The 13,172-nt window shown below is 32.9% G+C and overlaps 1 long non-coding RNA gene across 1 annotated transcript; it reads left to right on the top strand.

Annotated features, from left to right (window-relative positions):
- Positions 1 to 5,368: 5,368 nt before the first annotated feature.
- Positions 5,369 to 8,949, top strand: LOC148917691 (uncharacterized). Its single transcript, XR_016126188.1, has 3 exons — positions 5,369 to 5,559; positions 6,458 to 6,527; positions 6,620 to 8,949. It is a non-coding gene; the product is annotated as an uncharacterized LOC148917691 (long non-coding RNA).
- The last annotated feature ends 4,223 nt before the right edge of the window (positions 8,950 to 13,172 follow it).

The following is a 13,172-nucleotide window of genomic DNA, read 5'->3' as shown; positions in this document are numbered from 1 at the left end:
TTATTTATTGCTATGAAGATTATAATTACAGTATTGGAATGGTTGGATAATTGGGGTTTGACGTGATTAACAAACTAATTAACTATTTAAGTGCATGTCTATATTTAATACATATACTCAGTAGCTGAAAATGGAATTGTGAAATAAAGGGAAAGTTTGTGATAAGTTTTGGACATGGCTTTTCAAACCCACCTCAGAGTACCCTCCCTCCCCTCAAGGTTGCCCTTGAAACAAATTTGTCATTTATTGCATGCCCCACAAGTTTCGGGGATGCCTGAACCGTGTGGTGCGAGGATATGCGTTCTCGAGCCCACTACATGTCCCCCTAGTTTTGCTAGGAATGCGGCTCGGTTAACTTTGTGTTTCAGAGGCCTGCTAGGATGGAATTGGCGGACTAATATTGGAATTGACATATTATTATTAAAATTGACGGAATATTATTGGAATTGACGGAATATTATTGAATTGACGGAATGTTATCGGAATTGATGGAATATTAAAGGAATTGACGAAATATGGATGAGGGTACGACCAAGTGCAGAGTTTTCTAAGTTTCAAGGATTTTATACAGTTCCCAATTAATTTCTTAAGCGATGAGTTATTTTTTTAAGTAAAAGAGGAAAATATCTGTTTCAGTTAAGTTGTTATTGACATTAAGATTTCACATGATCAATATTATTTTAATAAACTTTCTCGTTTTCGTACTTATCTATAACAAGTTAATTATAAGTCTTTATATATATATATATATATATATTTATAATTGGGTTTTATGTGAGTTTTGAAGGAAAGGCTAAAAGCGTCTTCAGCGGTTAAATGTTTTACTTTTATTCTTTTATTTTTATTTTCATTTTCATCTTTGTTTTTATTATATATATTAATCTAAACCAGTAATACATAAATTGATTTATGAATTAGAGGAATTCCAGTTAGTGGACTTTTGTTTTATAAATGATTTCATGCAATTAAGGTTTTATTATTTGATCTTAAGTGAGTTATTAAAGACTATTACTTTCCAAGCATAAATATTTGAATTCAAATACCTTTGTTATATTCTGTTTATATTTAAAATGAGTATGGCTTGGAAAGTAGAAAGGATAATGGCAACAAGATTTAGGGATGAAATGAGGAATAGTTTTATAATTTTCCAGGAAATGTTTTTAAACCACCATAGGTACCCATGTTGCCTTCGATTATAATGTTGCCTTCGGTTATAATGTTTCCTCAGTTATCATGTTGCCTTCAGATTATGTCGCTTGACAGTTGCCTTACTAGTCCTAGGGATTCCTGGACCATGCGGAGCGAGGAAATGAGGATCAGGTTGACTAAATGTCCCCTGAGTCCTGTGAAGATTGGGCTCGGGTCAACTTTGTGTTACTGAGACCTGCGAGGACGTGTCACAAATTGTGACACGAGGAATTGACGATATACTATGGGAATTGACAGGAATTAAGGAATTGACGGTTATATAATGGGTACACCTAGGCAGAAGTGAAATATTGATTTTTCAATGCTTTAACTGATTTAATGATTTATGTAAACGTGTGAAATATTATATAATTATAAATGTCTATTCAATTTCTGTACGAGTATAGCATGTGAATGTTATTGAGCATATCGCTAACATGAGAACTTGGATTGATTTGCAATCACAATGGACAATAACAATTGACAAGATACATAAGTGCAGTATAAAAAGGGAAAGAACTACGTGTGACTTGATCCCTTATTAAGGGTACGTAGGCAACCTAGAGTTACTAGGTGCAGCCGAGAGACCAAATGATTGAAAAGCTGTTCAGTTAAGTTATTTTGAAATCTATAAATGTAATCATGTTTTTTCTTTGGATCCGTTTCTGTTGGCAGAACATTTTATTTGTTTTCGAGAGGTCTGAGGCCATAAAGATTAGATGTTGGTTGCTTGAATTATGTATTGAGCATGCTGAGCGATTGTGGATATATGTATATTGTTTTTTGTATAGGTGGAAATATTTGGGAATAGACTATTTACAAGGGAGACTCAGCCGAATTTTCGGTAGAAGTCAAACTTGAAGAAAATTTGGTTTTTAGTTAGAAGGGCAATTCAGTCATTTGTGCCCGGCATCTGCCAGTTGTCGGACACTCATAGGGTTCGGCTCAGATCCCAAAGTGAAATTTGGGTCGGGTCTTGTGATTCATGGTACAATTTAACTTTGGTATACAGTATGGAAGGAATGTTGAGCCAAACTTGATTGTGTTATGTCATAGTGATTGGGGAGGAAGTGTGGATGAATTGAAGAACACATTTGGTTACACATTTACACTGGGAATTTGTGTATTCTCTTAGGCCTCTAAAAACCAGAAATCATTTCTACAATCAACTACAAAAGCTGAACATGTATCGGCTTCAATTGCAACCTTTCAAGCAGTATGGTTGAGAAGAATTATGAAGGATATTGGTGAGAAACAAAGAATTGGAAACTCCCCTTCTTCGTAACAACAAATTTGCAATTGCTATGAGCAAGAATTTTGTCTATCATAGTAGAGCAAAGTATGTTGTTCAAAAATTTCACTACATTAGAGATGTCGTAGAAGAAAATCAAGTAGATATGGTTTATTGCAGTACAGAAGATCAAGTTGCAGATATCATCACCAAAACATTGTTAAAGGATAGATTCATCTACCTAAGGAAACTCATGAGAATTCAACAACAAGGCATTAGTGTTAAATTTAATGTGTAATGTCCTTGTAGTAACTTTCAGACAAAAAGAGCTCGAGCTGTTTCTGTTAGAGAAAATCAACTCGAGTGTAATGTGTCTGTATGTTCAAAACAACTCGAGCTTTATATTTGAGAAAATATGCTCGAATGTGTTTTGTTAGAGACTTTTGTCTGTTGTTGCTTTTAGGAAGCCAAGTTGCTTATGATATTTTGTAAGATTGGATATTTGTTTTAGGTTGTAGATATTATTAGCTTTTACTTTAGTTCGTAAGGGTTGGTGTGTGTGCAAAGAGCACCCTCATTTCTCTCAAACATCTTATCCACCATGCTACAAAACAACTTTGTGATTTTTATGGTATGCCTTTTGATATTTATAATGTTTCTTTTTCTTTTGTGTTTTCCTTTCTTTTCCGTCTCTCATCTCCTCTTTTTTTTTTTTTTCCTTCTTTCTTCTTTCTCCTCTCTTTTTTTTTCCTCTCTTTTCCTTTCCTCTTCTCTCCTTTTTTTTCTTCTTTCTTTTCCTTCTCTTTAGTTTTCTCTCATCTCTCTTTTTTCTTTCTTTCTTTCCTTTAATTTTCTCTCCTCTCTCTCTATTTTTTTCTTTTCCTTCTCTCTTCTCTCCTCTCTCTATCTTTTTTTTTCTTTCTTTTCCTTATATTTTCTCTACTCTCTCTGTTTTTTTTAATTTAAATTTTTTCGATTGTGAGTTTCGTAACATGCATGTTATTATTTATGAACCCGTTACACGACTCGAAACCCGCACGATAAAAGACGACCCGAACCCGACTCGACACGTTTATTAAATGGGTTGAGTTCGGGTTGAACATTCTTGACACGTTTATTATCCCGACACGACATGACCCATTGCCAACCCTACATAAAATCCAACACTAAAAATATGTGAATCACCTTGAATTTGTAAAACTTGAATTTGTGAGGATGTGAAGTGAAGAGTTGTCCCACATTAAAACATGAAGGGACCTGGCATGAGCTTATAAGGAGTTAGGATACTCTCTTACATTGCCAATTGGTTTTGAAGTGGAACTTCAACTTCCTTCAGAATTCCCATTTGTTTTGACAACTACACCCCACACTTCATACCCTTCAGCTTCTATAATCGAAGTAAAACCTATATGAATTGATCTTGCAACCTTAGCATACCCCATGGATTCGTGAATAACAAAATAAGAGTTCCTCTTTTTCTCTTTCCTACGTTGAATCAATTGAATATTCTTAAACTCTAACAATAATTGTTTCACATTACTAACTAATATGAGGACATGAGGAACTTTTTCATGAAAAATTAATATTGGAACCGTTTTCCAACAAATTGTACTTATCTTTAAGAAAAATTAGTTATTAGTCATAAGAATCATTACTAATAAGGATTTGATACCTAGAGTATTTCTGTTTGGGTTTTGATACATAGAAATCAAATTTTATTTTGGATTTGGCCAAAGAGGAGGCCCAGATTCGTTGGGCCTGTCTAAATTATAAAGATGAAATAAAATTTTACCATTTTTGCTTAAAAGCCTTCATCAAAATCAGATCTCACCCTCTCTTATAGGAAAATAGAGGGCTATGCAACTCCTTGTCGTCGATGAAGCCACTGTCGTCTTGATCCACCATCTAAAAGCAAGCCACCACGTTCGGGTTCGTATCGGGCGCGAACAATGATGGCACCAGATCCTTGAATGGGCTTTTGCAGCCCGGAGTCGACGATGGGTATCCACTGCCGTTGCTTTTGTGGCTCTAAAGCAAGGACCAATTCTTCGCTAAAAGCCTATGCAACAAATTGCTTGATGGTAATCGATGGCAATTGAAGGTCATCGACGCAGATCTTGACCGTCGGTAGAAGATCCTCCGATGAAATGCTCTCGATGATCTCGGTGGAGAAGTTCTCCCTTTGCAAAAACCCCGACAGGTCGTCCACTGCCACCACTTTTCAACTTCAAACAAGAAGTGAGTTTCATATGTATTTAATTTTTTTTATTTACTATAAAATAAAATTAAAAAATTAAAAAAAAAAGAAAAAAAAAAGGAGTCTCTCCAATAGAAGCCTTTACAACTACTATATCCTAGACACATACCCACCTACTCTAAAATCTTTACTTAAAACCCAAATTTAAAATAGGATACCATGTAAAATAGATTTGTCCTAGTATTATTAACTAAATTAAAATATATGCCATTTATTTTCAATCATGTCATTAACTGCCTTAATTGTAATTAATTATCCTTATTAATAGCATATCAAACACCTCATTTCTTTTAGTTAGCACTAGGCCTCATCATTTGGTCCGGAGCTCATGGGCCGATGGAGGCCCGCCCGGCCCATCGAGAAATAGCCCTGCCGTACCCGATATGGGCTTTTGGATGGCCCGACTGTATTAGGCCGGGCTAGGCTTGGGCTTAGGTGTCGAAGCCCACCTAACCCATAGGCCCGACCCGATAAACCCAAGAGAGCCCCTGCCCGCCCATAAAAGCCCGGCCCGTTAGGCCCGTATATATTGCCGTTATATAATATAGCCGTTAGGCTGTGCTTGTTTCGGGAAAAAAAAAAAAAAAAAGGAAAAGGCCCAATAGCCCTTTAGGTCAGACAGCCCAATACAATACCTCTATATAAAAAGGCAATTATCAGATCAGTCTCCAAATTCTAAACCTAGTGCCGCACCCACACTCTTGCCTACGTCTCTCTCTTCCTCTTCGGCTCTGTCTTCCTCTTCATTTCTCTTTGGCTTTCTCGATTCTCAACCTCTTCATTTCTCTTCGGCTCTCTCTCTCCTCATTCGATCTTGTAGATCCAAGTCTGAGAGAAACTACGATTGCATATCGAAAACAATGATCCAAGTCCAATAATTCAGGTATCCATCTGAATTTCTTCTTTCAGCTAAGATCTCTCTCTTTGATCTTATTTGAGTGCAAGAGAAACTGAGATTATGAGAAGTTCATCTCTATCCTTTTGCTAAAATCTGTTTGCTGTATAGAAGTTCATCTATTTCTTTTATTGTTATTGTTTTTATGTTTAGCTCTTAGTTTGTGATGATTTGCTTTGGCTTTATGACTTTTTATGCTTAATTTGGTTTAGTTGATTGCGTCTGGAAATTCTACTTGTGTGTGTAAATTGAAGTCTCTGTTATGGTTGTTATTTAAAATCTACTAGTGAATCTTCCTTTTCCAGATTTGAATAGATATAAATTATATTTAAATATTTGATTTCTATCACAGACAGCCCAAGATCTTCTCCTATGTTGTTTAAGGCTTGAAACCCAATAGCAATAGGTCCTCCCAAAAAACCATCTCATAACACTAAAACATAAAGTAGCTTTGATGGATCACATTCTCAGTCAAGTTCCAGAAGGTCAAAAAAGAAAAAAATATGAGACCCCAAATACGTGGCAAATTCAGAGTGGCTATGGAACGAGCCCCATTTTGGCCAGCCCCTACAATTCTCCACAAACACACAGAGAGAGAAAAAAAAGTGAACTTGTGATAGAGACACCTGTGGTAATATTAAGCCTCCAAAATGGACACTACACTAGCGAACTTACTAATCTATTGGTGTATTATCTGTTAAATTTATGTATCACTTGCGGATATCCTATATTTATATATCTTTTCTTCATGGAGCATTTCAATTTCCCATCTCTGTTAAATTTATGTATTATCTGTTTTCTTATGAAATCAAATTTAGTATTATTTGTTTTCGTCACTTGTCTGAGATAACTATTGATGAAATATTTGTTTTCATTTTTGTTGCAGGAGTTTGTGTCTTGCTTTTTTGAGGATTGCAAGGTCTTTTTTCATTTTCTATGGTTGTTGGTGGAAAAAGGTAAGAAATATCAATTGTTTTAGTTTGTTAATATATCTTTCTGTTTTTGTGCTGAACTTTGATTATTAATGAGTTCTTGGTTTATTTTGCAGGAGTTAGTGCTGCAAAAGTAAAGCTTGTGCTCAGCTGGAAAATCAAGTAACATCTTCCATTTTGTCTTTAGTTTCGTAATATCATCAAAATGGATTCTTCTAGTGCGTCACCTTTGATTGAAACTGAAAGTACAAATGATTTCAATCCCCCTTCAGAGTCACCTAGTGCACCTAGATTAACAAGTAAAGTTTGGTCTTTTTTTGAAAAGGTTAACAAAATTGAAAATGGTAAACCAGTAATTAAGGCTAAGTGTGTTATTTGTAATACTTTGTTGGTTGGTAATTCTAGTAGTGGCACTAGTTATTTATCTCGTCATTTAAAAAGGCATGAAGATGCACAAGTTAGGGTAAATCCAGGTCAAATGTTATTAAATGTTGATGCTGCTGGAAATTTGACTAATTTTGTTTATGATCATGATATTGCTCGAAAAGAACTTGTGGATTTTATTATTAAAGCTGAGCTGCCATTTAAATTTGTTGAAAGTCATGATTTTAAAGGCTTGATTTAGCGTGCATTTTGTTCTCAATATAAAGGAATTTCAGCCTCTACATGTAAAAGGGATGTGCTAAAAAAATTTGATAAAGAAAGGATTAATTTGCTTGCTGTCTTTGCCCAACTTGATTCAAAAGTATGTTTAACTTCTGATGTTTGGTCATCACGACAGAAAATGGGTTATATGTCACTTACTGCACATTTTATCGATAAAGATTGGTGTTTGAATAAGAGGATAATTTGCTTCAAAATGATTGAGTACCAACACACCGGAGAGTCACTTGCAACTCATGTATTTGATGAATTGTTATCTTGGAACATTCACAACAAAGTATTTACTTTATCATTAGATAATGCATCAAATAATGATTCAACTGCAAGTATACTTCCATCAACTCTTTTGTTGGATTCTGTGCATGAAAAGTTGTTTCATGTACGATGTTGTTGTCATCTATTGAATTTGATTGTGCAAGATTGACTTAAAGTTTTATCTCATTCTATTGAAAAAATTACTGATATTGTTCGTAGCATGAATTCATCTAACAAGAGATATGAAATTTGGGTTAAATGTTGTAGTGATTTCCATATGGGAAAGAAAAATATAGATATTGATGTGCCTCATAGATGGAATTCAACATATGAGCTTTTACATGTTGCTATAAAATATAAAGCCCCTTTGCATAGGTATGTTCGAAAGGTAAATGAATCATGTTTATGTAATTTACATGTACCTAGTGAAGAAGATTGGACAATAGCACAACTTGTTAGTGGGTTTTTACAAATTTTTTATTCTTCAACTAAGATATTTTTTGGTGTGTATTATCATACTTCAAGTCGTGTTATTAATTGTTTAATAGATATTCATGGATCATTTGCTGCATATTCTGAATTTTCTGTTCTTAAGGATGCTTTTATTGAAATGAAAACAAATTTTGATAAATATTGGAAAGAGTTTCCTATGGTTTTTTGCTTAGCTACTATTATGGACCCTAGGTTTAAATTATTTGCAATTGCTGAATGGTTGAACATGATAGGTATTGATCAATTAACCATTGACTCAAAAATTTTAGCTTTAAAGACTTTATTATTTCAGTTATTTGATATCTACAAGAAGAATGTAATTCCTGATGTGGTTCAAAATGTGCAAAATGTTGCAACTTCTACTACTTTGAGTCCAACTTCTGGTCCTATATCTGTCCCTATAATGAGAAATTTTTCGATTGAAGGCTTGAAAAGAAAAAGGCTATCTTCTTCTTCTTCTTCCACCAACACTTCTGAATTACAATTTTATCTTGATTTACCAACAATAGAAGTAGTTGATGATAATCAATTTAGTCTTTTGGATTGGTGGAAAAACAATAAATTAACATACCCTATTGTTTCCCTCATGGCTAGAGATTTGCTAACTGTTCCAGCTTCTACTGTAGCATCAGAATCATGTTTTAGTGCAGGTGGTAGAGTTGTATCAGAGAAAAGGGCCAGTTTGAGTCCGAGTACAATAAAAGCTTTAATTTGCTTGAAAGATTGGGCCTTGGCAGATTCAAGAAAGCAAGATGCAGCAGTAGATGAGCAACAAGCTGAAGAATTAATGAACATAAAAGCATCAAGACCAGATTGGATGGCAGATAGTGAAGTTGAGATTGTTGGTGAATCTGAAAATGAGACCATTCAAAGTTGAAATGTTATATAATAGGATTATATTTTATTTTGCAAGCATGGGATGTTTGTTGTAGTATTGAAGTTTTTGATTAGATTGTGAGTGAATCTAATTTGATTGTGATTAGATTATGATTTTGTAAGACCTTTTTGTTTGGAAGGATATAAGATTTATAAGACATTTTGTAAGCTTCATACTTTAGCAAGAATGAAATAAATTTTATATATTTGACTTTTTAAATAGTAAGCTCATTTCGGCCCGGCCCAATTGGTCTTGCTCGGCCCAGCCCGATAAGGCCCATTAAGGCCCGACCTATGATTCGGCCTGGGCTTTGAATTATTGAAAAAGCCCAGCCGCGCCCGGCCTGCTAATATTCTTTTACTTGTTTGAGCCGGCCCGCCTGCCCGGCCCAAGCCCATATATTTTGGGCAGCTAGCCCAGCCCGGCCCATTAACGAGGCCTAGTTAGCACTACATTCTCTAACCCATTGCGATTTTTTTAAAAAATTTGAACAAAAAAAAATCCCTTAAATATGTATCTATTAAAATAATATAAATATCGATATTTTCTTTTCAGAAAATATAGGTACATTATTTACAAAATAAATAAATAAAGATGTTCAGTTACTTTCTCAATAGAAATTTTACATTTTTCATAAATTAAACTTAGGCACATAATAATTTATAGGAAATATAGATATATTATTTACAAAATAAAATATAGGTACTATTTCCAATATAAAAAGGTTTTTTTTAATGTCATATAGGTACGTTGTGTAATTGAAAGTTCTGCACATTTTTCATAAATTAAAAATAGGTACTTCATTAGAGAAAAATAGGTACATTATACTAGGTTGTTATAAAACTAAATGGAGAAAATGTAGAGAGAAGTGAAATGCTAAAGATAAAGTTTCATAATGTTTTTTTCAATTGATCTTTGGTAGAACCACCTATTTATAGGTTTACAAGATAGGAGATTGAATACCATCATTTACAATATATTTATAGGTTACAAGCACTAATTACAAATACTTAGTGCATAGATTACATAAAATCCAAGGGTCAAATACTAAGAGGTATGGCGGTCATCCACCAACTCATGCATTTACAACATAGGTACATTATTTAAAGAAAAAATAGGTACATTATTCAGAAAAAAAATAGGTACATTATTTAGAGAAATTATTAGGTACATTATACCCAAAATACATTTACTCAATTCGGGTATATTATTTGAATAATAAGTAAATTCATAATAGGAACATTATTTTTCGTAAAAGAAGTAATAAGTACTTTATTTTTTCAACATAAAACTGTATGTACTCTATTATATTTATAAAACAACAATATAATAGATAATTAACTTCATCAATAAATACATAAACATTTTTTTTATTAGATAAACCTATTAGGTATGTTAAATTTAAAAAAGGTTTCCAAATTAATTCCTACATTCATTTGAAGATTTTTCCAAATTCAATGTGTGTCATTAGTTACAATCTAATTAAAAATTATTTCTATTATTGATTCCTACATTATTATACAAATTGCAATAATGGCTTAGTTAGAGGTATTTTAGGAATTGAAAAAGTACAATAAATTCGATTTTGCACTTGATTAGATAACTTGTTGAGTTGGATCCTAGTCATCGTGTTTTATTTAGAAAAAAACAAGATTTTATTCAAACAAAAATAAAGAGATGGGTTGTAGTTGAGGAAAAATTATTTCAAACATCAATATTTACGTGTGATCAATATTGATACCTTAAGGTAGACCAATACTTAATGCCATTAATTCAGATGTGCTGGACCTTTCGGCACTTTAACTTGGTACTTGTGCACATGATGTTGATTCATTCTACTCTTCTTTGAAGAGTGGCTAATAACCACTTGGTGTGAGAGAAATTAAGTGATAAAGTTCATGTCCAGTTGAATAAGTCCTGAGTTATTTGGATTTCTTCAAATTTTAAGTAACATGAAGGTCAAATATATAAAATATACCATTTTCCCAAGTTGAGTCTGGTTTCATAACCTGGAAGCAGTTCGATGAGAACAGGATGGCATATATACATTTCTTCTTGTCATTTTTGCCTATCAACAAGTTTAAGTGAAATTGTTTAGCTATTTTTCTTAACGAACACATTTTCTACTCTCGAACATTTTAATTTTTAGACTGGTGCTGCACTGCAGTTTTGCAAACACTATATTGCATTTTTCATTTAATTACAATTGGCTAAATTGTTTTATCATTTCATAGCATTGGAAGTAGAATCTTATGAACATTAATAGTTATAACTGATTTGATGAAATATAGTTTGTTTTTCAATAATGAAGCATGAAAGATTTCATTTTTTATATATTGAAAATCCCACTTAAATAAGAGAACTTTTAGTTTTCCGAGAAACTGCATTGCAGTTTTCGATCTTCTTCTTCTGTTGGAATTTTCATTTTTTGACATGAAGCTTAATTTTTTTGCTGTTGAGGTATGTATTTTCTTGATCAAATTTTTATTTGAATTTTCTAGTTGTTTTCGGTTTTTATAAGTAGATTTTTCAACTCTTTGATGTAGTTTTGTTTTTGTTTTAGCTTTTTTTATTATCATATTTGAGTTCGATGTGCTGTTTGGTTATACATTTTTGTAGAATTTGCTATTGAGGTATGAGTACTTTGAATCTCTTGTTCGTTTATAATTTTGGTATTATTTTGTTGATTTTTTTTTTTGTTTTCGACTATGTTTCGTTTTGATTTGAGTTGTTGTTTTGATTTCTTTAGGCTACTGATTTTTATGTGTTGCACTATAGTTTATATTTTTATTTGTTGATTTGATTTGTTAGGTTGTTTGTTACTAGGTTTTGTCATGTAGTTTTTTGTCTTGAGTTGATGATTTTGGTAGTGTTTGGCTCAAATTATGCAATGCAGTTTCCATTTTTGTATAATTGATTTTTCTAGAAACTACTGTGCTGTTTCCGTTTTATGTACACTTGTGTAGGGATCATTTGGATTTTAGTATAAATGTGTGAAGTATATGGAACTTATACAATTCTATCAGCAATGGATTTGTCTTTTGATTGTCTTAGTACTTTCATCATGGTTTTGCCTTTTAATTCCTCACTTATTAGTAGGTGCATTTTTTCCCAGACTCTGCATTACAGTTTTCGTTTTTGTATAATTGGATTTTCTAAAAACTTATGTGCAGTTTCCATTCTATGTACACTTGATCATTTGGATTTTAGTATGAATGTGTGAATTATATGGTACTTATACAATTCTATCAAAAATTGATGTCTTTTGATTGTTTTAGTTACTTTCATCATGGTTTCGCATTTTGGTTCCTCACTCATTAATATGTTTATTTTTTCCCATACTTTGCATTACAGTTTCTATTTTTATAAAATTAGTTTTTGTTTTTGTTGGCAGTTTATGTTTATGTTTGTAGTTGTTGTTTTTGTTACATCGTTGATATTTACATTGTATTTTCATTGCAGTTTCTATTTTCGTTTTTGTTTACATCGTTAATATCTACATTGTTTTGTTATAGAGTAGTTTTTTTTTTTTTTGCATGTTTTGTTTTTACATCCTTGATATTTACATTTCTTATTATATAAACCTAAAAAAATACCAATATAATATACATAAGCTTTTAAAACTTATATTTGTAACTTTAAATTGATCTATTTATGTATAACTCTAGAGCATGAGGAATTTGGTACAAATGTTGCGCAAATCGGTGTTGAAATGAATTTTTTAAAATTGTTGATTGTTTATATAAATATTATGTAAAATATCATAAAAACAAGTTTGGTGTAGCGGTTTGTGAAGGAGGCTTCCACCTTTGAGGGTCAAGGTTCAAGTCCCTTCAATCACAATTTTGTTTTTTTTGGTGAATAAAGGGCAGCAGAGTTGGTCACCAACAACATCGGCTAGCTGACGATGGGAGGTGGGGATTGGCTGGCGATAGGTGCTGGCAGTTGGCCGGAAGGGGGATTGTTTGAGGTGGACATATGGCATAGTGTGCTTGACTTAGAAGGAGTGGCATTGTGTGTAATTATGATTTTTTAAAATTACATTATTGTAAAATTAGGTACTACTTTTTTGTCCTTGGCCTTATGCTAATTAGGTGATGGGTGTATCGAAACCTTGGACCCATACTTCAATCTCTAGCTCCACCACTATCGTCAAAGTTCCAAACTCGCACCGCGATTCAAAGGGAGATGCCACTTTCTATATAGACAATCTATTCGAGTTAGAAGCTAATTAATTCTCAATGTTAATTCCTAAAGGTAATAAGAAGATTACCAATGTAATACCATACTTGTTTAGCAAGACAACAACTCCCAAATAAATGCAAATGCTTTTAATAAGCAACCAAATAAAATATGTTGACTTCTTTTAAGGACCTTTTGTA

The sequence above is a fragment of the Prunus mume genome, linkage group LG4 (genome assembly GCF_029339155.1).
Source record: "Prunus mume cultivar Tortuosa linkage group LG4, ASM2933915v1, whole genome shotgun sequence".
Taxonomy (NCBI): Eukaryota; Viridiplantae; Streptophyta; class Magnoliopsida; order Rosales; family Rosaceae; genus Prunus; species Prunus mume.
Note: the sequence above shows the minus strand (reverse complement) of the source record. Positions and strands in the feature narration are given on the sequence as shown.